This window comes from Alligator mississippiensis, chromosome 1, assembly GCF_030867095.1.
Source record: "Alligator mississippiensis isolate rAllMis1 chromosome 1, rAllMis1, whole genome shotgun sequence".
In the NCBI taxonomy this organism is placed as follows: Eukaryota; Metazoa; Chordata; order Crocodylia; family Alligatoridae; genus Alligator; species Alligator mississippiensis.
The window spans coordinates 288,965,914-288,991,748 of record NC_081824.1 but is presented as its reverse complement, the minus strand read 5'-3'; the positions used below and the strand labels follow the sequence as shown (position 1 = coordinate 288,991,748).

The 25,835-nt window shown below is 44.5% G+C and overlaps 1 long non-coding RNA gene across 3 annotated transcripts in view; it reads left to right on the top strand.

Moving 5' to 3' along the window:
- Positions 1 to 25,835, top strand: part of LOC109280289 (uncharacterized) — a 141,651-nt gene that overhangs the window by 101,687 nt on the left and 14,129 nt on the right. For 2 of the 3 annotated variants that reach the window (XR_009459064.1, XR_009459063.1), the window contains exon 1: positions 20,551 to 20,637. The exons of the other annotated variant lie outside the window; for it this stretch is intronic. This is a non-coding gene — a long non-coding RNA (uncharacterized LOC109280289). Of the gene's footprint in view, positions 1 to 20,550; positions 20,638 to 25,835 lie in introns of those variants that run through there. 3 annotated transcript variants of the gene reach the window in all.

Genomic DNA, 25,835 nt, shown 5'->3' with positions numbered 1-25,835 from the left:
TCAAATTTTATTACTTTATGACTGAAATCATATGAAATGTTTGTGATGTATTATTTTATAATTGTTTTATGTATCACATGTAGAACTGCAAGAGAAGCATGTGTATGTGGTGCCTTATTCTATCACATTAGGTGTCTACCAGAGCGGAGACATAATTTTACAAAACGTGATCAGATAAGTGGTTTCTTAAATCAGTGCCAATATCACTAAGCTGGAAAGCAATGAATTCAATAAAGGATATGTATTTAATTTATAGATTCACAAATTACATTGACTTTATTAAGTAAAATCATTATAGAATAAATCAATGAGAATAAATGGGAGATGGCTCTATTTCTTACCTTTATATAACAAAACTTTAGACAATATAAGTTAGCTCTTTGACTTGACATTACAATATGATGTTTAGAAAAATGAATCTAACAGCTGTAGAACTAGCACTGCATAGTTTGGTAGGACACAGAGTAGTAAAAGGATATGCTTCATTTTAAACTACTGAGTGTCTCTGGAGACAACTCAAGGTGTGGAATGTTTTACCCATTCACCCCATTTAAATTTTGCTTTGTTTTTCAGGTTATCGTGTATTTCTCATGCATGCATCACCTTATTTCATGCCATCAAGTTAATTGATAGTATGGTCCTTTCCCCTGCTTCTAATTCCTTTACTTTTTTAACCCATGGCTGTCTCTGTATTTCACTTCCTTTTACTGAGATTAACAATTGAAAGGTCTCTTCTTATCCATAATCTTTAAACATTGTCCTCTGCTTTTACTCTGACTCCTCCTTGGACTTTCAGGACTTGTACATATTTGCACAGACACCATCTCCCTATCATTTGTCATTTAAATAGATTTTTGGTTTTCTCCTTGGTTTGTTCTTTCCCATATGTTCATTCACCCCAGGTGATATTTCATAGTTTCAGTAGGTATTATACTACCAGCTCTCAGGTATAACTCTTCACACCAGAACACATTCACTCTGGTTGACTCTCCTGTGGTTTCCCTGATAGACCAGGGATCTAAAAAAAAACAACGTTTAAAAAAGCAGATCAGGGAGGAAACCAGAGGCTGCGTTCTCTAGGGAGATGCTCTGGCTGCCAGAGCATCTCCATGGTTGGCCCCTTGCCCTGGTGCTGAAGCACCAGGAGTCCAAAGCTGGTGAGTAAGGGGGCTGCTCCATGCTCCTCCCATGCCACTGGCCTCCCTAGCAGGAATTCTGGTGCTCTCTATTGGAAAACTGAAAAATCCCTGATAAAAAAAATACCAAAGTCACTCTGTAAAATACCCCAATGGTTTGGTTTGTTTTTTTTAAAGTGAGCATGCTGGGGTGGGAGGGCAGAGGTTGGGGCCTCAGGGGACTGGGGGATGGGTCTGGGCAGGCCAGGGGTCAGAGGGGCTTGGGGGGTAGCTGTAGGATGGGGCTGGGCACCACGGTAAAAGCGGGGGATGGGGCAGGCACCACAGGAATCAGGGGCCTCAGGGGGGTAGGCGGCGGGTGGGGCCATGCACTGCAGGGGTCAGGGGGTCTAGGAGGAGCTGGAGCCGGGCACCACCAGGATCAGGGCCTTGGGGGGGACAGGCCGGGGGTGAGGCAGGGCAGGGCAGGGATTGGGGGACTGGGGGAGTGGGCAGGGCTGGTGGGGTCCCTCCCCACTGCTCCAGCCCCATTGGAGCAGTCCACGGCTGTAGGGGCAGCAAACTAAAACACCTCAAGGGAATTTGCTCCATGCCCCTCCCATGGTTGAGAGACTGCAGCTGCTACAATCCCCCAGATGCAGGGTGCCCCATGTACCCCAGGACTGGGAGATAGAGTCTCTTAGCTATGGGAGCAAAGTCCTAGCAGCCATGGGGTGCTCCTGAGACCCATTGTCCACATCTGCTGGGACCCAGCATATACAGCTGCTGGGCACTGCCAGGGCTGAGTCCCCTCAGTTGCAGGACTGCCAGGCCTGGCTGTGCATGGTGCATTCCTTCCTCTGGAAGCCCAGTCAGCTGATAGAGCTCCCAGTTGCAGGGGCAGACCCCACTATACATGCAAATTAAGGCTGGATAGCAACCAACTGTAAAGTTAATACACATTTTCAAATTCTAACTTGAAAGCTAGATGGAGCATTTATGGCATGATAGTTACTTTGTATGTGTAGCTGGTCTCAGTTCATTGTGCAGTTAACCAGTTAACTTTGTAGTAATACCAGTAATCTGTAGATGGGTCCTAAGAAACCAGGGACTTAACCCAGTGGTTTTCTGGCTCCTTACAATTTACCTTCTTCCTTTGCTAGCTTATCTGTGTTCCACAGGTGATACGGGCTCTCCACCCTATTGAATAATCTTGTTGTTTTGCATAATTATTTCAAGTATTTCAGCTGTTATTTCCAAGATCTGTAACTACTTCTTTTGACTTGCTTTTGCTCCACAGGCTTACAGCCTACTTTTCTTCTTACATGACAACTTTCATTTACTTAACAGGGTTAAACAAAAGTAATTGTTCAACCTGGTATTTAGCATAGGCTGTGTGTAGATGAAATGAGAGGGGTGTGTGCATGACACTTTCAAGTGGTCTAAATGCTTTTGCACCGCTTTAATGGTGTCAGTGTTTGCATGCGTCAGTGATGTATTGCGCATTAATTCCAGCTGTTGTAGGAAATTCAGCAGCATAATGCGCCTTAAATGACTTGGAGTGCAGCAAACTGAAATTCCCTTGAGGAGTTTTAGTTTGCTGCCCCTACAGCCGTGGAGCTCCGTGCAGCTCCACGGCTCTGCAGGAAGCCCTGTAGGTAGCCTGACAGCAGCCCAAGAAAGCAGGTCTGCCCAAGAAAAGTGGAGAGCCTGACCTTTCCCCACCCCCTGCCTCCCCCCGAGCCTGCCTGCCTGCCTGAGCTACACGGGGCCCTGGTGTTTCCCTCCATGGCTACGGTGCCCTGCAGGACCGCCCAAACTGGGTGCCTGTGGGCAGGTACCACCTGTAGGGGGGCTGCAGCTGCCACAGAGGAAAGCACCAGCTCCCCCCCACCCCTGCAGCCCAGGGACTGCTCCACCTACCAGCAACCTATCCTCCCCTCCCTGCCAGAGAGGCAGGTAAGCCAGAACTTCACAAGAAGATCCATGCTCAGAGGCCCAACTCTGCTTTCCCCCTTAGGAAATCAGAGAGCCATCATTTGCAAATTATAGATTTGAAATGTCATTTTTGGTATCTGTAGTTTAGTTCAGCTGGACAGACCTATAGCATCATTAATTTTTAACTTTAGGAAATAAAGTAGATTCCCAGTCCACAAAAAGACCATTAGTCTTTCTGATCTCAGCAAAGACATGTGGCCCAGGCAATCTGTTCTTGGCATTCAGTAAAGTTATGAAGTTTTATTCCCAGACATGTCTTTTCAAGGTATTGTGAAGGTTTTCTTGAGAACATAGACTGTGAGGTCAGAGATAGAGTAACTAGCTTGCAAAATATGTACTCCTATTGGTAATAAGGTGCTTCTGTCCTTTGTCCTTTTTCAATGACAGTTATTTTGAGCCATAACGGTACTTTAGTTTCACCCACATAATTTCTGTGTGAACTTTAGTATATTGGACAAAATATATCACATTTTGCAATAGGCATGAGTAGGACCCATAAATTCTCTTGGTTTTGTTATGGGGTATCTTGACTAGTGGTGGTAGAGGAGTAGTGGCAGGTTTTATATTTTTCACTTAGTCTTGTTCTTTTGGTGTTTGCTGGCCTGGAGAGTTTCCTTCTGAGGATGTTTGGAGAAGTTGGAGGGGGGAGGGGCTGTCTAAAAGCTGCAGGGAGAGTTCCTTAAGGTGTGATCCTCTTCAAGTATGGGTTTTAAATATGAACTTTTCCTTCTCATATCTTTCTGGCTGAAAAATAATGTTTATCTCTTTAAACCTCACCGGGTGTATTGTGTGTCTTATTGTGTGATCTTTTTATAGTTCTTGCTATATCTAATGTAGAGTCTCATCCAAAGTCCACTGGGAAACAGGGAATCCTGGAGAAATGTGGAGGCAAGATTTCATAGACAAAAATGTTACTTTGATCTCAGTTAGACTATTTTTAAAAAATGATGCAAAATTCTGTCTGTTATAGGAATGGTGATATCTGCCTTCTCTGTGTTTAGGCTGCATTTTTGCAAAATAGTCTGGCAGTCTTTTTGTGAGCTTACTAAAAAACCAAGCTGTCTGATTACTTATCTAAACCCTAAAGGGTATGTCATGTCTTCAGACTTGTGTTCAATGCTTATCAGATATGAAACTGCCAAATTCATTTTGTCTTCAAAGAATTCTGCAATGTTATGTTTACAGACAAACAAGTCGGGTCAGTATGCCAGGTGTTTGAGTTCCTTTTTCATATGAGCCTTGATCAGTAGAAAATGGAACATTTCATTAAGAAGTGAGGGTGCAGGCACATCATTGGCTTAAAATCTCAGTTAAATTAATTTTCTGAGCAAGGATCTGAGTCTCCTCTCCTCCAGCTCTACACCTCCAGCAAAACAACATTAGGCAATATGGAAACAAATGTTAGGAGATATATATATAAATTCAGTTTTCACCAATTCATCTTTTACTGAACATAAGAACTTAAGAATTGCCATTTACTGGGTCAGACCATAGGTCCATCTTGCCCAGCCTTCTGTGGCACACAGGGCATGTCTGTATAAGACATTTACTGTGGAACTGCCTAATAAGCTCAACAGAAAACATCTCCGTGTCTACACATGAGCCTCTATAAGGGTGCACAAAATGAATAAACTCTGGAGCAGGCTAAATACAAATACTAGCCTGCTCCAGAGTTTTTTCATGTGCAGCAGGGAACGTGTGGATGCTGCCCAGCTGGCTGGAGCACAAGGGTGCTTAAAGGGCTGCATGCTGGCTGGTTCTGAGCTGAAGCACCCTTGTGCCCCAGCCAGCCCCTTTGCAACACATTGAGCCTGCTCCTGCCAGCCAGGGCAGCTCTGACTGGGATCAATGTGCTGCATATGAATACACGACAGAAATATAGTCTAGAGTATATTAGTTTGGAGTTTATTTGTGCACATTAATTGCATGTGTAGAGATGCCCACAGTGGCAGAGAGTGAATGGGGTATGACCAATTTTTTTCTCCACTGTTCCTCTCTTACTTGCAGTCCCCCAGCATTTAAGGTCTAGGAAATTATTAGGGCTGCGCGAAATTTCTCCAGCTGTTTTGTTTTGACGCTGTTTCAACTCATTTTGAGCTCCAAACAGGGAAATCAAAATGAAATGAAATGAAGGGCTTCAAAATAGCTTTGAAAGGAAATGAGAGCAGTCAAAACATTTCAAAATATTTTGAGTTTTGAAGCTGAAGCTGGGCTTGCCTGCAGGAAACAGAAAGTAAGGAGAGGGAGGGAGAAGAGGCAGGGAAGGACTGCTCTGATATTGACTGTGTAGCTGGCCAATGACTGTGATCCTTCCCTGAGGTCTCTTCCAATCCCAGTGCTCTGGGGAGGGATGGAAAAAACAGCATAAAAAGCAGCATTGTTTGAACTGAGCTGCATTCTGCCTTGGGGTCAGTTACTGAGCTGTCCTCCATCAACTCAGCAGCATCATACAACAAAGGCTACCATTCATTTCCTAGCCTAGCAAGTGGGATTCAACAATACCTTTTGCTTTCTATACCCTTTTATCTTATTATTATATTCATTGATTCCTTTCAATTTATTCCTCCCACAAAATCCACTTTTTGTTTAGTCTATTTTGAGTCTTTTCTAACCTGTGCCTTCTATTACAGTGTACATTCCATTCACTATGCAAGGAAGCACAGCATAATTATACTGCATATTATAATATAGAATTTATATATGAAAACACATATATACATTTATATATTTTATTTTATTTATTACATAAATATATACATACAAACATATACACGTTACATAAATACACATACAGTTATCTTAATATCTATATATATTACACAAATCAGATAGAGATAACATTACAGAGGAAGAAGGGACAGATTTTCCAGCATACCAAGGCAAAGACAAGACACTATGAAACACACCATGAAGTGTGCTGGAAAGGCAGCTGTCAAGCCTTCAGGGACGGCCAGAGGAGGGGGTAGAGGGAGGGCTGTAAGTCCCCCCCACAGACTGAGATGCAGTCTCTTAGCTACAACATGCAGGCATGAGGCTTCCACTAGTACAGGCAACAAGGAGAGGGGAGCAGTGCCAGTGCTACTGCTTGTGCCTGAGTCTGCATCCCCTCCAAGAGCACCAGCCATAATGCCCCCCCACCCCACTACTACCATGACAACAAGCAGCAGCACCAGCATGACAGTCTCCTCCACACCCATTTCACTTCCCATGCTGAGCCTTCCAGTGCCAGAGGAAGAACTGGATCTGGATCTGCATCTGGAACTGGAACTGGATCTGAGTGCCCTAGCACTTCATCAACCTCCTAGGTAATAGGTACAGAAACTCATGGACTCAATATACACAGTGGAATTCTGACACTGCAACCTGCCAGATATCTGACTCCCCAGGTACCTCTCCACTTTTACCTGCACTACTACATCCTCCTCCCCGCCCCCCTCCCCCCCCGCCAGCCTGTCTCTCACCCCCTGATGCCTTCATTTCCATTTTCACTGACTGGCTTTCTTGCCTACATTGCATGCCAGCCTGTGGCTACTTTACTAGTCCTTCTGTCTAGGAATAGCACACACACACCAACTGCAGGTGCTTCCTCAGCCTGATGAAAGTTTTTCCACCTGAAATCTTGCTAAGATATATTGCTCTAACTATTCAGTTGGTCTAATAAAAGATACCAGATTAGATTGATCCAAAGAACCTTGTCTGCCAGTACCATGTCCTTAGACCAGCACCTCTAGCACCTGTCCCCAGTCAGTTGACTGGAAGGACATAGGGCCCTGGGCACATTTAAGCCCCAGGACTGGGCCTGGCAGGGAGAGTTGGACTCATCTGAGGGGGCTCCCAGCCATGTGCTCCCACCCATTCTTTTTGCCAGTGCAGGGGGAACTTGGGATTGGGCTCCCCCTGCACCAGAAATAAGGCACAATGGGATCTATTTTGCAATCCCACAGTCACGTCTCTTGCTATGCATGAGTGGCATGGCAGGAGGCGTGATTGTGTAGACCATGCATTTGATCCCATAGTGCCTTTACCTTCATGTGTGGAGGGGCCCCTTTGGCACCTATACATATACCTGCTACCTGCTCCGATGCATGCTAATTAGCATGTGTTGGAGCAGACTCAACTAATTCTTTTGAAGCATGAAATCCTGAATACATGAGACACTGTGGGTGTTTTAATTAGAGTAGCTCTGGTAGCATGTATAAAGATGCCCCTAGTTCTTGTATTGTGTGATAGAGTAAATCATAAATCTCTATTTACTTTCTTTTCAACATTTAGTATTTTGTAAACCCTTATCATGTCCATCATCAAGTGTCTCTTTTCTAAACTGAATAGGCCTAGCCTCTTTAGTCTTGTCTCACATGGAAGCCCCTCCATACCACTAATCATCCTTGTTGCCCTTCTCTAGGCTTTCTCTAGTTCTTCTACCCTCTTTGACATGAGGGGCCCAGAATTGGGTGCAGACAGAAGTGCAGCTCCCCACTGCAACTCAGTACACTTAGCAGGAAGTGTTCTGAGTTGCAACGATTACTTCAACTAAACAGAAGTTCACTGTTGGTTCCCAGGGGGAGGAAAATCTAGCTGCTGGCTGCAAGCCTGCAGCCAGTTTTCTCTAGCAATAGCCCCTCCTCTCTCCTTGCCTGTCCCTGTCTTCAGAATGAGAGGGGGAAAGGGAGATGAGGGAACTCATTGTAGGGGTTCCCCAGCCAGCCCAGGATGGTGGGGTGGGTGAATTGGAGCCCCCCCCCACCTTTGGGGAGGAGTCTCCAATACACCTGCCTCATCCTCCAGTGGGAGCTGAACAAAATGCAGACCAAACTCCCTTCGTTCCTTCCCCCCTCTCCCATTCTGAAAATGTTCAGAAGCTGGCAGGCAGGCAGACACAAGTTATAGAAAACACTTTGGTTTGAAATGTCTCCATCTGAACCCACATACAATGAGGGTTTAGATTTTCACCTTTCCGGCCATTTTTTAAGCAGTTTGCAGCCATGTACTTGTGTTGGTCATGGCTGCAGACTGCTTTTTATGGTCAGATCGGGTGAAAATTGTCATTTCAGTCTACATCTAGTATTCTAGGTGTAGGCACAACATGGATATTTAAAGTTGCACAGTTAAATTTTCTGTTCTACTTACAATTCCCTTCTTAATTATCCCTACCATTTTGTTTGCCTTTTTCATTGCTGCTAAGCACTGACCTGATAAATTTAGCAAACTGTCCATAATGACTCCCTGATCTCTTTGCTGTGTGGTAACAGCTAATATAGAACCCATCATAATTTAGGTATAATTTGGGTTATTTTACTGACCCCCACTCCTATCCAAGAAAAAAGATATAGTTGAGATTTCCTGAGTTCAACATTCATTTAATTCAGTAAAAGTATCTGATACATTTTAAATTCATTTAGGTCCAAATTCATAAGCTGTTTTCTCTGTAAATACCATAAATTGTGTATGCTGAACAGTGATAGAGTTAAATTAATTGTCTTATAAGGGTCACTTAGATTAGAAGGTATTATTTATTTCAGGTAATGGGCCAGATTCATCTAAATGCTCACAAAGAGTACATTATTGTATTACTGATATTTCTTATAGTTACTATGTTATATGGAAATTACAGCTTTTCCCTTTAAGTAGGTAGAATTAGTAAATATGATATGATATCTGTTAAAGATAACCAACATAAGTTTATTAGTTTATTTCAAAGTTAGGTCTTAGGTTTTGGAAACAGGAGCCAGTACGTCTCAGATATACAAGTACTACATTGCCCTTGGATCCTGCTGGGTACATTCACTCATACCGTGAGAATCTCTCTTAAAGATTTTTAGTTTTTAGAATTCTCCTGAAAAACTGTGTCCTGTACATTGCATTTCAACCAGTGTCATAACTGGCCAGTACTGCACTGTGGGTTGCAGTGCCACATGGTGCAGGAGCACCAGCCTGAGGTTCACTGCTTGGGAGTGAATATCACTTCCCTTTTTTTCCCATCTAGACGTGTTTTGAACACCCATTTAAACGCCAATTTTCAGTGGTAAAAAAGGAGGTGAAACCACTACCAACAGAACAGTGAATCACTGGCCATTGCTCCTACACCATGCACCTCCAGAGCTGCTCTGCCTCTCTACCCTTGGAGTCAGAGATTCTGCAGGGAAGCTACAGAGTGCAAGAGAGAGGGTGGGATTAGTAGGATGAAGAGACACCCCATTCATGCACTGCTCACCCATCCATGGTTACACATTGATTTCCATTTCAAATGGGAAACTTAATTTCCATAACTGCCAAGAGGCATTTCAGGTGGCATTCAACCCTAAATCGCTCATTCAAGGTGCCATCTAAGTAAAGCATTTGAAACACAAGTTTAACTTTATGTGTGTGCTAAGACATTTGCTGAATCAAGGCCTAAGTGTCTATTATTTTTTCTTTTTCTTCTGTTAAGCAGAAAGCAAATTCTTTTCCTTTTTTTTCTTTTTTTCTTGGGAAATGAGGGGAAGTGGTCTCTTTTATTCTGGTACAAAGTGAGAGACACATTTTTGTCATATTTACCTTCTTTGAAAATGGCTTGCCAATGAATAGAAGGATAAATAGCTGTTTGAAAACCATGGCACCCTGCTTCATATTCACTGGCTTATAGATTTGGGACAAGCAGTCCTCCTTCTACCTTGCAGAGTGCCACCTCAATGGCCCAGTGTGATACAAACTGGTCCACATTTTTTGCAAGGTAAAATGTCCAAACTCAAAGGATATACATGCCTAGATCAAGGACTGGAAGAGTTACAGGGCATAGTCAGAGCTGGCCCCTGTGAGCCAGCTTCTGTTGCTCTTCAGGTTCATTGGTTTTGCCTGGCCCAGCAGGCAATTTTTGCTCCCCTCAGCTGCTTGCTATGGGATAGAGAAAATGTACACAGTCTCAAAGAAATCCAAGTTTAGCATGCCAAAGAGGGTGCTGAGGACAGTAAAGAACAATCACAGGTAGGGTCAATGAAGGGAAGAGAAAAAGAGAGAGAGAGAGAGAGAGAGAGAAATGCATTATATTTTTTGATGGAGGAGAAAAAAGACAAGAACTGTATTCCTATTTGGAAACTTATGCCACCTGAGGATCTACCCTAAAGTTTATTTAAAAAAAAATAGATTAAATTACAAACCAGAGGAGAGAGGGTGGGGAAAATGTTAATTGAAAATTTGGGGAAATTTTCCTTAACCATTTACAAGGCTTATTTATTTATTTTTATTTCAGAAAGGGTGAGGTGTGATGGGTCATAAAAAGAAATGAAACTCTTTAAAAGGGAATTTTTATGTAACTGTATTTGGCTGGCGTTTTTATTAGAACTTTGTTTGTATAATATTAAGTAACCCAATCTCGAGTGCTTACATTGCATTCCAGTCTTAATAGCTTAAGAAAACAGTATCTTTTGTTATTAGGATTTAATCTACACATCCTGTTTATACTTCCTTTTGGAAAAATCTCATCCAGTTGGCCAATGTTAGTTTTTGTAATCCTGTTTTATTTTATGAGACTTATTCAAGTGAAGCACCAATTTGCCTCAACAGGTATAGTATAAAAATAGTTTCATTCATTACAGGAATCCTTCTTCATGTGTGACAGAAAGGTTTCTCTACTTGAAGTAAATCAATGTGTCCACACTTTAACTGTTCATTTATTTAGCATGAGGTAATTTCCATTGAGTGCTTTTCTTTCAAAAGAATTTTCAAACTGATCTAACTTATCAGCAGATCTAAAACACTTGTCACTATAATATTTGGGACTAAGGGGAACTTACACACATACAGAGAGGCTTGTCTCATGCGCTATAAATCCAGTGCATTGGAGCACGCTCGATTAATTGAGCTTTCGTTCAAAGCGCCCTGCCACCATTTTTTCAGCATGGGGATGCTGATACATGTGATGCTGAGGTGCTTTTAATTAGCATGGCTTGCTAATTAAAGCACCACCACCAACCTCCAGGAGCATGTCTATAAATGCTCAAGATGTAAAATATTACAAACATTAGGATTGATAAATGTTACATTCAAGGCAAGGCAATGAAAATTTAAGGATTCTTGTGCAACCTTAATTGTATTCCCTTGTGCACTTATATTACAGAACTTCTTTAATTCTAGTCACATCCTACCGTTTCTGCAACTCTTACTGGCAGCTGGTGTAAGGATTGCCTTGCAATGCATTTCTTCAAGTACTCCTGGCATATTCAGCCTGCGTCTATCATGTGGAAGCAGGATGCTCTAGAGTTTAGACTACGTCTGTATTACTGTAGATCCAAACCATGCACTCCTCCTAGTAGGGGAGCTATGACTTGATCCTCATTGTATGAAATTAATTATTGTTCTTTTGAGATCTTTGTAATAGCAAGACACTTGAGAGTTCATTTCAGAATAGATTTCACAAAGAATCCAGTTACAGTAATTTCAAAATTTACTGTGTGAGTAATCTCACTGAATCATTAGTAGTAAGGATGGCAACATGGCCCCCAAATTTTTGGTTCAAATTCTGATGCTTTGCTCACGCTGACTTACTGAATGATTATTGTTGTCAGTTAGAAGTAGGCCAGGTGACATGTCAAAAATTGCTATCTGTTTATGCCTCTCATTCTGCATTGTACTTAAGGGACTCCCATAATGCACTGTATGATCTCATCCATAGAGGAAAAGGAGGACATGAGACACCTGAACTCCAGTTCTAATAGGGCAGAGGCCTAACTAGCAATTTCAGTGCCCTGGACAGACATGCTGTTGAGTACTGGAGATCAGAGATGCAGAATGTCATAGGATGCTGCTGGCACCCCCTCTAAATTGGTGGCCAGAGCTAGTACCTCTTTGCCCAGCCCTAGTTATGCTACTGGCAGGAAGCACTGTATCAGCTCACGCAAAAATACTTTATTGTTGAATGGATCGGTGGGGGGAACAATTTTCCTTTTTTCAGTTGAAATGTTTTAGCACTTTCTATTTTCAATTTTCAAATATATATTTAGATTATCCTGGTCCAGGATTAAACAAATGCCTAAATATTGGAATTTCCTGAGGAACGATAATTCTGATTTTTAACCAACTATCCTAGGAATCTAATTTTAATTTGAATTATGAAATGTGCATTGCCTTCATTTACATTTCCCTGTGTTTCTGGATTTGACTCTGCAATTTTTTATACATGCAAATTTTTTGGTTTAGTTTTTGATAACCATTTTATTTCTGAGTGAATAGTAAATTACAGATGTTAGCATAATCACAAGTCCCTTTAAAAACAATTCTGAGAACAGCAGCATCATTTTTAGAAATAGAAACAACTGGAAATGAAAGTGGCTAGATTTTGTGGATCAGGTCTTAAGTTAGTGTAAAACAGCATGATTTCATTGAAATTACTATTCTATTTTTATTTCCTCTAACTAAAGATCTGGCCTGGTCCTTGTCCTTTGACATTTTCTTTTTCATATACCATCATCCATTTTGTGATATGTTTCTTAGAAAAAAATTAATATTTTAAATCCTATGAATCTAGAGCTCTCTCTATACTGAACACTGCAAGGAAAAATGTATTCCCTCTGAGTGATTCATAGAGTCTGAGTTGGACCTTTGCACAGGGTTGAATTTTCCCTTTAAGAGTCTTAAAATATTTAAAAATAAGTAGGCACAAATATATAAAAGTAACATTTTTTCTGGCTGGTAATATTACTGGGTTAGTTCTGGTTTGCAGTTGGTAGGGCAATAATGATATTAACTGAAATCCTGAGCAACTACTCAGACCATTGCACTCAGCTGAGCCATCTTGTCATGTACTTCTTTGACCCCTGCTATTATCTTACAGAGCGACATCGTACTGTCACCACAAGTTATCATGTAATAGCAGTCATTGCTTCCAGCGTATCTAACATGTAGTTACCACATACTTAACAAAAAAGAGCATACGGTATTTTGTGGTAACCCAATAAGTGAATTGCAGAATGAGTCTGTATGAACAGCCAGTGGAACTAAGGCAAGAATGTCTGGTTTGGTAAGAAGGCCCAAGCTGACAAGAGTAAAAAATTACTCCGTAAGTTTTATTTTCCTCTTCTGCAATTTAAAATTATCTTATTAAATTTAAAGAATAACAACTGAAAAATATCTAGATAGGTCTGTCATTCCCCCCGATCCTCCATAATGCTCTTTGAATGTATTGTACAGTACATGCTGATGTTCCTCTGGTCCTCAGGGAATGTTACATTTATGCTGGTAACACTTTTGAAAACAAAAATGAGAGTCGTTCATTGAGAGTTAAACTGTGACATTGCTGACATCCCTTTGTTAAGCTCCAGCCTGAAGCAACTTAATTCAATTGAGTAATAATTTGCTTGTCCCTAAAAAGTATATAAAATATAGTCTGTTAAATCATAAATAAGAACAATGTTCTAGGACATTAGTTTTTTCCTTTATATTATAACACAAAAGCATAACATGCTGCAATATGTAGAAGTTTAAATATACAGTTTCTTCTAAAGATTTTTTTATTGGGCCAAATTCTGTGCATAGTAGTGACTGCCAGGGCATCTAGTCAAGTTAACTAGGGTATGGATATCATTAGAGAAAGACCTCAACTTATTATCCCTGTACTTTCCAGCCCTGATGATGAAACTGACTGCATTCACTTTGACACCTTCAGCCTCATGAAAACCTGATGATTACAGTGATGTCTGCCAGTATAAGGTCTATTACAAACCCTGAATTACAGGTTCCATTTACTCAGCTCCTCTCAATGTTTGACCTTTCTGTTAACATTACTTTTCTTTATTTTGCTGTTTTCCTCTACCTCTCATATAAACTCCATTTTCCCTGCAGATTTCCTTCTGTTGCACCCAGTTGTGGTCTAGGAAGTAATGTGTGACTATTGGGCCATTCCCTTAAAGTAAAATGATAGCTTTAGTTATTAAACTCAAATGCTTGGCCTGATTTTAGAGAAGTTGGTCATAAGAGTCTATGAGATCCCATTTTATTTTGGTTACACAGCCCTGTTTCTAAGAGGCAGGGCTTTCCATCATTTTCCATTTAAAAGAATCTGGTTTGGGCAATATTACCAACTTGAGCAACCCACTGCCAAAGTCTTCATGTGACAGTCTTGTAGCTGCCTTTAAGAAGCTTGACAGTCAAGTCTTTCTTTTGGATATTCAAATACCCCAATAGTAAGTAGGGCTTGCTTTGTTTTACTAATGTAGCAGGAAAATTGTTAAATGTGAACTCCCAGCACATATTATGTCTCAAAGGTTAGGGACAGACATTACACATAAACCGGCTTAAGTGATCAGAAACTGGTTTTAACCTGTAGCAGAACAGACGTTCAGTGCACATAAACTAGTTTGAAAATGGCTGAAACTGGTTTGAGATAAACTTGGTTAAATGTAGTATCAGACTTAACTAATTTGGGTTAAACCAGTTTATACAATGTCTGTCCCAGATTGCTCCTGGTTTAACTTAAACCAGAGTCCCCCAGCAGCCCAGATGCTTTGCAGGGGCTGTCCGCTGGAGCAGAGCATGGCTGGCCCACCCCTCTCCTTCCTAGCCCAAACACTATCACCCCTCCAGCTGGCTGAGGGACTGCAGTGACTGCTAGGCTTCCCTCTGCTCCATCCGCCCCTCCCTATTAGCTACTGAAGCAGGGTTCTCCGCTCCCATTCCTCTCCCACAGCAGGGACCCCAGTGCAGCATCTGGCCATACCCCCCACCCCATGATAGCTAATGCTGAGAGGTGTCTGTGTGGGTCTCCAATTTCACTGGAACAAAGGGCAGACAGCTAGTGGCTTGCAAATGCACTCTGTAGATAAGAAGAGCTTGAAACTAATGAGAGAGATGTTTTATTTTGTAGGGCTTCATGGGTCAATAAACTTTGTTCTGACAAGCAACCTGTTGACTGCTGGCTGCAATCTGTCAGTCTTCAAGAGGGGACAGAGAAAGGTGTTAGAAATGATCTGGTTTGCAGACAGTCTGAAGAAGCAGGGAGACAGAGATTGAAAAGTTCAATATCAACAGATGCAGGGTCTGGCAACACTCCCACCCCTTGAACAGCTAGTGGCAAAAAACCTGGGATGGTACAGGCAGGGTGGAAGGTTTACACCCCTCCCTAGTCAGAGTGTCTTGCTGGCGGCTGGCCACCCCCCCCCCCACTCAGCTCAGCATTGTGGAAGGGAAGGGGGCTGATATAGCACCCTCCAGCTTCCATCCTGAGCCGCTGCAGGCATGTGTCTACATTTCTGGAATGAAACAGGAATGTCTATCCACCTCTAAATCAGTCCAAAATGCTTTCTGAGGGTTCTTATATGTTCTTGTGGTAATGCCCATTGGCTTCTGTCTTCTTAAAGGCTGTAATGCATTTCAGGTTACCTCAATCTAAAGTACCTAGGAAACTGGATCTTTATGCTGTGCTCTTCCAAAGAGCATGTAGTATTTATCTCTTGGAATACTAACACTTTTATGCATCAAGCAGTCATAACTATAGTGGGGCCAATGTGGATTTTAACTGGATTACACTGGGGTGGGGGGGACACAACAGAAATAGCTAAGAAAAGGTATGTGTCTAGTTTTATTAATTTGTATTTTATGCAATGTAAACTGAGATCCAGGGATATTAAGCAATTCCCCAATATTACATGTGAAAACAGCAAAGTTGTGTATAGAACTGCTGTACTCTATTACCTATAGCTCTTTAAAACTCATAAACATTTTTCAAAACTTAAAACTGGCTATGACATTTAATAAAATATTGTCATCAGCTTTCAGACAGCTGGGAAAATGTTAGGTTTTTGGTAAGTATTGAGTATCAGTAGTAATCCAGTAAATCTGGTAGTTTCAAAAAGGGTTATCAAAGCTTTCCCCCCTCCGCCCCAGCAATACTCATTTCTCAGTGGCTACCTTGTGAACAGAATTTGGATAACTGGGGACAGAGTACTATGGGAAACGGAACCAATCAAATCAGAAGAATTTGGGAAACTTAATCAACCTGATGATTCTTATCTGCTTATCCCGTTTTACTTTATGTATCCAAATAACATTTAAATATTGTTATCTGAATGACAACACAACACCAAGTGACATTTTTGTCATGTTTGCACAGTTTGCGATTCTATTCCATCTGCAGTGTAGAAGTGCAAGCTATTGAACCATTCTCCTGGGGCTGTGCTCTGGCTGGGTAGCTACATGGCACTCAGGTGAACATGTATCCTCTGAAATTAGAGCTAGGCAAAGACTTATGACTAGTGAGTGTTATATTCCAGAGGAGGAGGAGATTGAGGACATTTTTATATATTAGCTGAGTAGTGCTTAGGGCAGTCTTTCAGGAAATGGGAGACCCAGACCCTAGGCCCCGTCACCCAGAGGGGGTTTCCAACTATACCTGCTCCCAAGCACCAAGCCACAGGGTAGGTTAGTTTCTTCCCCATCCTGCTTGAAGGCCTTGTGGACAGCCAAGAAAAGGAGACATGCAGGGCTGGGAGTAAGCTACAGTGGCTGAGCTTCAAGAGCAGGATTTGAGAGATTCGATTCCACCTATTAGGCTAATAAATGGACTTTCCGCTTAAATGCAATTCTATACAAAGGCTTTTACAACCCCTTTAAAAACTGTTACTACAGAAAGTATACGGGGCTTTCTCCTCCTCGCTGTTTTTTGTGACTTTATCTTAGGATATGAAAACAGTATGTTACAAGACGATGCAATATGGATTTTTAGGGATCTGAACAGGGTAAAAGAGAATTGTGCCTGCAAAGAGGTCTGTGCTCAAAGAATATTCTGGAAAATAGGTGATTACTTGCATATTGGTATGTTATATTGGTATGCTGTTTGGCATACTTTATTAAAGTTTCATTTAACTCAAACACTATACTAACAGGCTAACACGACAGTTGTTTCCCTTTGGGAATTTTCTGCTGCAATAATTTTCCAATTAAGTCTCTTTTTTCCAAAATCAAGATTTTTCCCCAGGAGGAAATTTCAGTTTTTCTTTAGTAAAATTGAAAGTGTAGTTCTTGGCTGACTGTGTTCAAAGCTATTGTGATTTTTGCTCTTTTTTTCCCCTGAAGATAGGAACATTTCAGGTCAAGAGGCAGCTGGGAGGACAAAAATATTCCCTTCAGTTTTCCCCAAATGGAATTATTTTTGGAAATCTTTCCCAACAGATGCTTTGCATGCTTGATCTTTCTACCAATCTGGTTTTTCCCCCCCCCCCCAAAATGCACTTTTTAATGGGAAGGAGCTTTGATTTTTCTGGCCAGCCGTAACTGCTAATGCTACAAGAAAATTTCACTCAACAACAAATAGAGCCATTTAGATGCTTGCAGTATTGGGGTGGAACAAATCTGCCTTCATGTTACCATGTGCTTAAAACTCCTCTGAGCTATTCATTCTTCATTTTCCACTGACTTATATGATTACTGGGGGGTGGCGATACGTAAGTGAAAGTAATTTCTTGTTAAATGAACAAATTCAGTTGTGACTTAGCATTATTTTGTTATTTTTGTTTTTGTTTCCCCTCTACTTTTTTCATGCATTTCTTCCTCCATTTTCAATAAGAAAAAACAAACCAAACTGGGAGGACCTTGAAACTATTTGTTGAATTTTATCCCATTCATTTCTGTTCTATCTCCTTCCATTCTTTTCTTCAGTTTTCCTCCTATGTCATTGGGGTCGAATGGGAAAAAGGGAGAACATTGAATTGGTTGGGCTTTTTTATGTCTTGTCCATTTTATTTGAATGTAAATGAAACCTTTCTGCTTCAAACTTCCAGGAATTTTTTTTACACAATAAATCACTTATGAAATATGGGACCATTTCTAATGACAAAACTTTCCTCTGAATTTTTGTACAGTTCAAAGTGTGATATTTTTTCATCACAAACACTTTTTACCAGCTCTAGTCAGGGTGCTTGTATGTCTTAGAAAGAGGCACAGCATTTTAGGAGATGTAACGTTTAAAGTATGGAACTGCCGTGGTGTTTTGTTTCTCTTTACTGCCATTATTCCAGGACACAAAAAAACCACTGTGGTATTGGTTGTCATAAGTTTGATCCCAGGATTCACAAGAGCCCAGGAACTTATGGGGCAGTCTGAAACCATAGATTAAAATTGCCTCTTTGTATTTATTTAGCACTAGTTTCTAGCTATAGGGCATTAGCTGAAAAGCAAACTGGAGATAATTTTTCATTTGGCCTTACCTTGGCTGACGTCATGCACCTTGTGGGTTCTGAATGAAACTTTATTTTCAACACTTATCAGTGTTATTTCCTAATGCTTATATCTTTGACAGTGGAACATGGACTGACATCTGTAAGGAATTTAACAGGCTCCATGTTTCTAAACATGGATATAAATTTATTAGAAACAGTTTTTCCCTTGGTGGTTTTGTGAGTGAAGAAGGTGTTGGGGGAGGATGGGAAGGAGAAGGGCGGAAGTATATTGGGTATTCAATAGTTTTAAGTTCTGCTCTTTTATATATCCTTTTACTGGGTGGGCAAAATCTGGTTGAGTTGTCACTGTTGCTTGGATACATGTGTGTATATATATATATGTATCCAAGTATATGTCTTCCTGGAAAAAGACATATACTTTGGCTTAATCATTTCTCATCATTGAGAAATTTTCCAAATTTCCAAGAGAATCAGTAAGTTCAGTTTCATTTATGCAGAATGGTCATTGCAAGCTAGCTAGTATTTTCTAAAGCTGCTTGATTCCTGTAACTGAATGCACAGCATAATTTAGAATTGATGGATATGTTTCAGTTGGTATTTGAATAGCAACTCTTACTAGTTTCCAACTTTATTACACTGTAGAATTCAGCAATGTTCATGCTCAATGCTGGCATAGTATAAGTTGGCATAGTACACATCTTTAATTCAACAATAAGCTGTACATATATTGGTGACCGCCTATTCTACCTCTAAGGCACCTAAGTATGATCCTGTTCCACACTGCTTCAGTCCCTGCCTGAAAAAACATTAATCCATCTATTTTTGTAGAGTACCATCATCTTAGTTCCAAGACTCAGTAAAAAAACCCCAAGCAAACAACCCCACACAAAACCTCCCAAAACCTGTGAAAAAGAGAAGAATGCCCTCCAACTCTTGTCCAAATGGTTTTTCAAGGATCACACTTAGGTACTTAACTCCATTTAGACACTTAAGAGATAGAATAGGATTTGATTCCTGAAGTAGTAAAACTAATAAAGCTGGGGAAATTAAAGAGAAATTATAAACTCAATATCTAAACTATATGTATGAATAAATCATATCCTTGCCCCCTGGAAAAAAAAGTTATTGTAACTAGAGTATTAGCAATAGCTTTGGGTCATTTGGCCTAGACATCTACATTCTGAACACCTGCATTTAGTCACTTGTGACTTTCAAAAATGTTAAAACTATTTGACTGATATTTTACAAGGCTAGGTTAGGCCCCTGAAAGGGATTTTAATTTCCCTAAACCTTAAAAAAAACCAAAACAAAACAGAGGCCAACTGAAGTTGAAAGCACCTAATGATATTTCCAATTAATTGTATACTTAAATGAGGACAAACCAGGTGAACGTAAGGTTCTACACAGAGTCACGATTGGTTAGAATTATGCCCCAGGCAGTCCCTCTCCCTTGGGAGGCAGGTGGAGGCTACTGGGAAGAAACATATCACCTTAATTTTTTGCCTCTGACACACATGTTGAGGAGCTAAAGAATCATCGGTTTTGGTGGAGAAAAAATGAGATAACCTATCTCCTCAGCAGCAGAAACCACATATCCCAGAATGCTCTTAATTCACTCACTTACATGTGCTCCTGTGCCCTTACCACTGCTCCGCTGTTGGAGCTGGAGCCAGGAGGTGCAGGAGAAAGTGGAGTAGTGGATAGGAAAGTGAAGCACCCCTCTTCCAGTCTGGCACCATCCTCCCCTTAGCCAGTGCCCCAACTGGCCACCCATCCATACTTTACTGGTGCTACACCTAGGAAATGGGTAGGTCCCAGGGTGGGGTTTACTAGTGCTCTTGCACCCAATTTTGATTCCTGGTACACCAAAGTTTAAAACCAACTGCCTGAAAGTGGCAGCAGTATGTCTAGTCAGGCAATGCTGAGGGAGTCTTCATGCCTCATTGTAATCTACCTCATTTCTTCTAAATTCTTAATTCCACAGGTGTTAATGACCCTCTCTTTTTTAATTGTCTTTGATGTTCCATCAGTCAAGCTACACTTTGTCTGTTAGCTGCTCCTAGTAATGAAGCTGCTACTATGCAGCCCTGCCAATTTATGTTTAACTCATTCCAATGAAGTTATATTTGTTTTTGCTTCAATCTTAAACTGAATAATGCAGCTCTAGGTACTAGGTACTCTAGGTAACTAGCATGTTAGTAAAGCTTCTAGTTTATTCTTAACTGGAGAAAACAATGTGCTGTTTTATATGTGATGATGCACCTCACCATCCTAATCCCCCTTTTTAAAATTCTAGCTCTGCCTCTGGTAGAAAAAATAGCCAAATGCACAAATAGAATATCGGAGATAATCAGCTGGGAAGCAGTATTGCTGAGAAGTAGGTGAGTTTTTTTTGGTATATCACAGACTCATCATGGGCATGTCCAGACATGCAGGTATATGTGCTTGCAGAAGCTCAAATAGAAGCGGTGCAAATTTGAGCTGGGGCTTTTTGCCTCAGTGCATGTGCCCAGACATGCACTTTAGTGTGGGGCAAATTGTACCACTTGGGGCAAAATAACCCTGCCTGGCTCCTCCAGATCTGCAGCCACAGGGAGCTAGAGCCCACGGCCAGCACCTGTGCTGCCCCAGCAGTATCAAAAGCTGCCCTGCTCTGGCCCCATCAGTACAAAAAACTTTCCTGGAGAACAGCTCATGGCTACTTGCCTTCAGGAGCTTCTGGGGGAGGAGCCTCTGGGAGGCAGTTGGCCATGCCCCTTCCTGTCCCAGGCTGCTGCTGCTGCTGTTGCAGTCTCCCCAAGGGGAGTCCTCTGCTTCACACTGCTAACCCTCCTTGGGGAGGGGCCCACTGCACCTGAGCACCATACCCCAGCTTCTGCACCCCTGTTCTTTATTGTCTTCCCTGCCCTCATGTGAAACAATAGCAAGGCAGGAACCTTCTGGGTGGATCCTAGCCAAGCCCTCAAAGGAATGCACATCCCTGCTGCCTCCACTCCAGAGGCAGACTCCAGAGTCCTCTGGGGGTGGAGAAGCCTGCAACCTCTGCTGCAGGAGCAGGTGGGATTCTGGTAGGGAGCCAACAGGGCCAGGGTGTCTTCTCTGGCCAGGCCCCCTGCCGGAGGGGTTCCCAAGCCCCCTCTCCTGTCATAAGTAACCAGGGGCAAGGGCAGTGGGAAGGGGTCCTCTTTAGCATCCTCTATAGCTGGGGGTGGGAAGGACAAGGGCCCTGCCTCCAAGTCTAGACCACCAGTGCCTGAGGGGACCAGTTGCACTACACCAGCCAGTACACCCACTCAGCCTGTCCCTAGCCCTAGCCCCAGCCCCACCAACATGGCACACCTGGGGAGGGGACTGCAGCTATGCACAGGCAGCTGTGGGGAGACCCAAAGCCTGGGGGTCTCCCCACTGGCCCTTCCAGCTCAGGCAGGGGGGCTTCCTTTTTGGCACTGACCCACAAGCATGGGTTGAAGTGCCAACTGCTCAAGTGGGAGAACCTGCACTTTGAGACCTGGGTGCAGGCCCTGGCTCAGGTAGTGGGGGCCCCCAAGATCATGGTGGCTTCCTTGCTTTCATGGCAAGGGGGTCTTTTTCCTTGCCTTGGAGGCCACTGCACAAAAAGCGGTGGAAAGTGGGCTCGTGGTGGAGGGCGAGTACACCCCCCTCAAGCCCCTAGAAGAGCTGGGGACAAGAGTAATCCTCAATTCTATCCCTCCCTCTCTATATCCCCAATTGGGCCCTGGTCCCCCAGTTCCAAACCCTGGGGAGAATTACCTCCCTGATGGTGGCCTTCTCACTGGGGTGCTGAGACCCTGGCCTTTGCCACATGTGCTCTTTCCATTGCCAGGTCATGATCCAGCTGGCGGTGGAAGCATGGCTGAAGGCTGACAGGTGCCTGGTAATTCCTTATCAGGGGGTCCTGGTGCGGATTTTCTATACACTGGGGGACCTGTAGTGCTTCCGGTGCCATGCCCCAGGGCACTTGTGTCATGAGTGCATCTGTGGGTCTCACTGGAAAGAGGGGTGCCTCTACCACCGGTGCCCAACTCCCCTCAGGACTCCCTGGCTCCCTAGCCACAACTACGAGCCCACCTGTGAGCTCAAGCGACCCCCATCACCCAACCAAGTTTAGCAGAGTCCCAGGGACAGCACCAGCAACCAGGGGGAGAGAGGGAGCAGAGCCCCCCTTCCCCTATTCATATACCCATTGTGGATGCCCCACCCCTACAACCCCACCTTCTTTTGCTGGAGCCTGTCCACCTGAGGACCACCCCATGGCTGAATGGGTACAGGTCTCCTCCAGGTGTAAAGGCAAGAGGAAGGCCCGGGCACATCTGGAGCCCTCTGATGTGGAGGACTCCTCTCCCCCTCCCAAGACCACCACATGGGGGAAAGGAACAGCCCAGCCTCCAGGGGCCTCCCCAGCTGTGCCTGACACCACACCCTCAGGAAAGATCAAATGGGTGATCCCCATGGAGGAGGTTTCGGGGCTGCTGGACAGTCCCAGACAGGAGCCCATGGAGGAAGTCCTTCATTCTGCAGACCAAGGCCTACTTCCTGAAACCACAGGTGCTGAGGCCTACCCAAAGGAGGGCCTGGTGACAGAGCCTCCTCCCTCTGATCTGGGGGATATAGAGGCCCTGGGGCTCATCCTGGTGAGACCTGAGGGAGGAGGTCCCCTTTCCTAGGACCCTGAGGCAGATGCTGGAGCCACCCTGGTACCTGATGGGTCTCTTCCCTCCCCCACCCAGGAAAATCTCACCTCCAGCCTATCCCATAGTCCTGCACCAGAGTGGGTTGCGGTGGGGTCCCCTAATCAACAAGCCGATCTCATCGTGGACCCTGCACAGACCCGCCCTCCAGGGCTCTAGCTCTACCCCACCATGTTGTGAAGGAGCTCCACCCCCATCCTTACCCCCATCCCTGTCCCAGGGGGCTGCAGAGCTCTTCCAATCCCAACCAGAGTCCAGGGTCTTAGCAAACTGGGGGGGTTCAGATGGTGCCTAAGGAGCCCTCTGAGCCCCAGGACCAGGAGGAGGATGCCTGAGAACCATCAGGCTCCATAAAGCCTGCAGACCTCTCAGTCCCAGTGGTCCCCAGGGATGAGCTACTTACATTTCTTGACCATGATTACAACTGCCCATCTGCCAACAAGGTACAGCTGGCCTTGGACCGCAGTGGCGAGGATGCTGCAGGAAGGGTCTCCGGAGATGCCGGGTGTTCTCCTTCCTTCAGGAAGGATGGTACCCCATGGTATTCTTTCAGGAGACCCTGACGACTCCAGCCAATGAGCCTAGTTGGAAGCTGGAGTGGGGAGGCAGGGTCTTTTTTAGTCATCTCTCAGCCACCTCTTGTGGGGTGGCCACCCTGTTCTCCCCAGGCCTGCAATCGGAGTTTCTCCAAGATGTTGTGGTGGTGCTGGGCCACCTGCTGCACCCTGTGTCCAGGTGCAGGGACTGGTCGCCCTTGCGAGGGACCTGGAGTTGGCAGATTTTTTCTGCCAGTTGGCCACATGCATTGGAACCCTCAACCCTCGCGAGTGCCTGGTCCTTGGCGGGGACTTTAACATCACACTAGATGCATAAGACCGGTCAGGCAAGGAGTGGAACCAGGCCATTGTGAGCCCTCCCTGGTGGACATTTGGCGTGCCTGTCATCCTACTGACCCCTCCCCACTACGCCTTTACCTATGTGAGGGTGGGGGAGAAGCAGGCATGCCACTCCTGGTTAGACCGGGTTTATATCTCTTTGCCTGGGCCCACTCCTCTGGCAACCCCTTTCAGCGATCACCACCCTGTCTGGGCCCAGGCCATGCTGGGGCCTGGGTACCTGGGGTTGACCTACTGGCATTTCAGTGCCAGCCTGCTGGAGGATGTGGGCTTCAGGGAGGCCTTCTGGGAGTTCTGGCTGGCCTGGCAGGAGCAACAGGCAGCTTTCCCCTTGTCTCGGAGATGGTGGGATGTGGGAATGGTGGGATGTGGCTACAACCAGGGTCACACCTGGCAGAAGGAGGTGGTCCGGGAGCAGCTCAAGAAGGAAGTGCTAGAGCTGGAGAGGTGCCTGGTCACTGACCCAACCAACCCATCCCTCTGTGGAGAGTGTCGGGAGAGGTGGGAAGAACTTCATGCTCTGGACGACCACTGCGCCCTCGGTGCATTTGTCTGCTTGCGTGTCCAGGTCCTTTGGGAGATGGACCACGGCTTTTGCTTCTTCTATTCACTGGAGAGGAGGCGAGGGGCCAAGAAATATATCACCTGCCTTCTGGCAGGTGACAGCACCCCCTCATGGATCCAGGTGAGATGCAGCGGTGCGTGCAAGTCTTCTATGAAGAGCTCTTCTCCCTGGATCCAACTGACAGTGAAGCCTATCAGACCCTGTGGGAGGGACTCCTGCAGGTCATCGTGGGTAACTGGGACTGGCTGGAAGTCCCTCTCACTCTGGCTGCATTTTTGGCCACCCTCTGCCTGATGCCTGGTAACAAGGTGCTGGGCATCAATAGGCTGACCTCAGAGTTCTACTGGGCTTTCTGGGACATCCTCAGTCTGGACCTTGCCATGGTCTGGGCTGAATCCAAGGGAAGTGAGGAACTCCCTCTGATGTGCTGGAGGCATGTGCTGACCCTCCTGCCAAAGACGGGGTATCCCTGGGACCTAAGGAATTGGCATCCCGTGTTCCTCCTCTGCATGGATTACAAGGTGGCAATGAAGGCCATTTTGCTGTGCCTGCAGTCCATGCTGACAGATGTGATCCATCCTGACCAGATGTACATGGTGCCTGGATATTTCATCTTCAACAACCTGTACCTGGTTTGGGACCTCCTGGAGGTAGCGTGCTGGGAGGGCCTGTTTTTTGCCCTCCTATCCCTGGACTAAGAGAAGGCATTTGACAGAGTGGATCACAGGTACCTCACAGGGATGCTGTGGGCCTTTGGACTTTGTGTGGGCTCTCCAGGTGCTGTACTCCTCTGCAGAGTGTTTAGTCAAGCTCAGCTGGACTCTGATGGAGCCCATCCCATTCAGGAGAGGAGTGCGTCAAGGCTGCCCACTGTTAGGCCAGCTGTAATCCTTGGCCCTGGAGCCCTTCCTCATTCCCCTGCAGAAGTGGGTGGCGGGGTTGATGCTCCAGGAGCTGGTGGTGCAGCTGCTCCTGTCAGTGTATGCTGATGATGTACTCCTCATGCTCCAGGACTCAGGCAACCTGGCTCAGGTTGAAGCTTTCCCGGCATTGTACTCAGTGGCCTCCTCTGCCCAGGTCAACTAGGTCAAGAGCTTTGGCTTGGCGGTGGGTGACGGGTGGAAGGTGGGTTCACTCCCACCCACTTGCCATGGGATCCACTGGAGTGTGGGCTTACTGCTCTACTTGGGGGTCTACCTGTCCCCCACAGACCTCTCCCCACCGGAGAAATGGCACCAGGTGGAGGCAAGGGTGGTGGAGCTGGGTATGGCCAGGGCTCCTCAGATCTCTGTCCCTGCATGAGAGTGTGCTGGTGCTGAACCAACTCATCCTGTCCATGCTCTGGCACCACTTACACATCCTGCCTGTGCCCCCTGAGGTCCTGGCAGGACTCCAGAGATGGGCGCTGG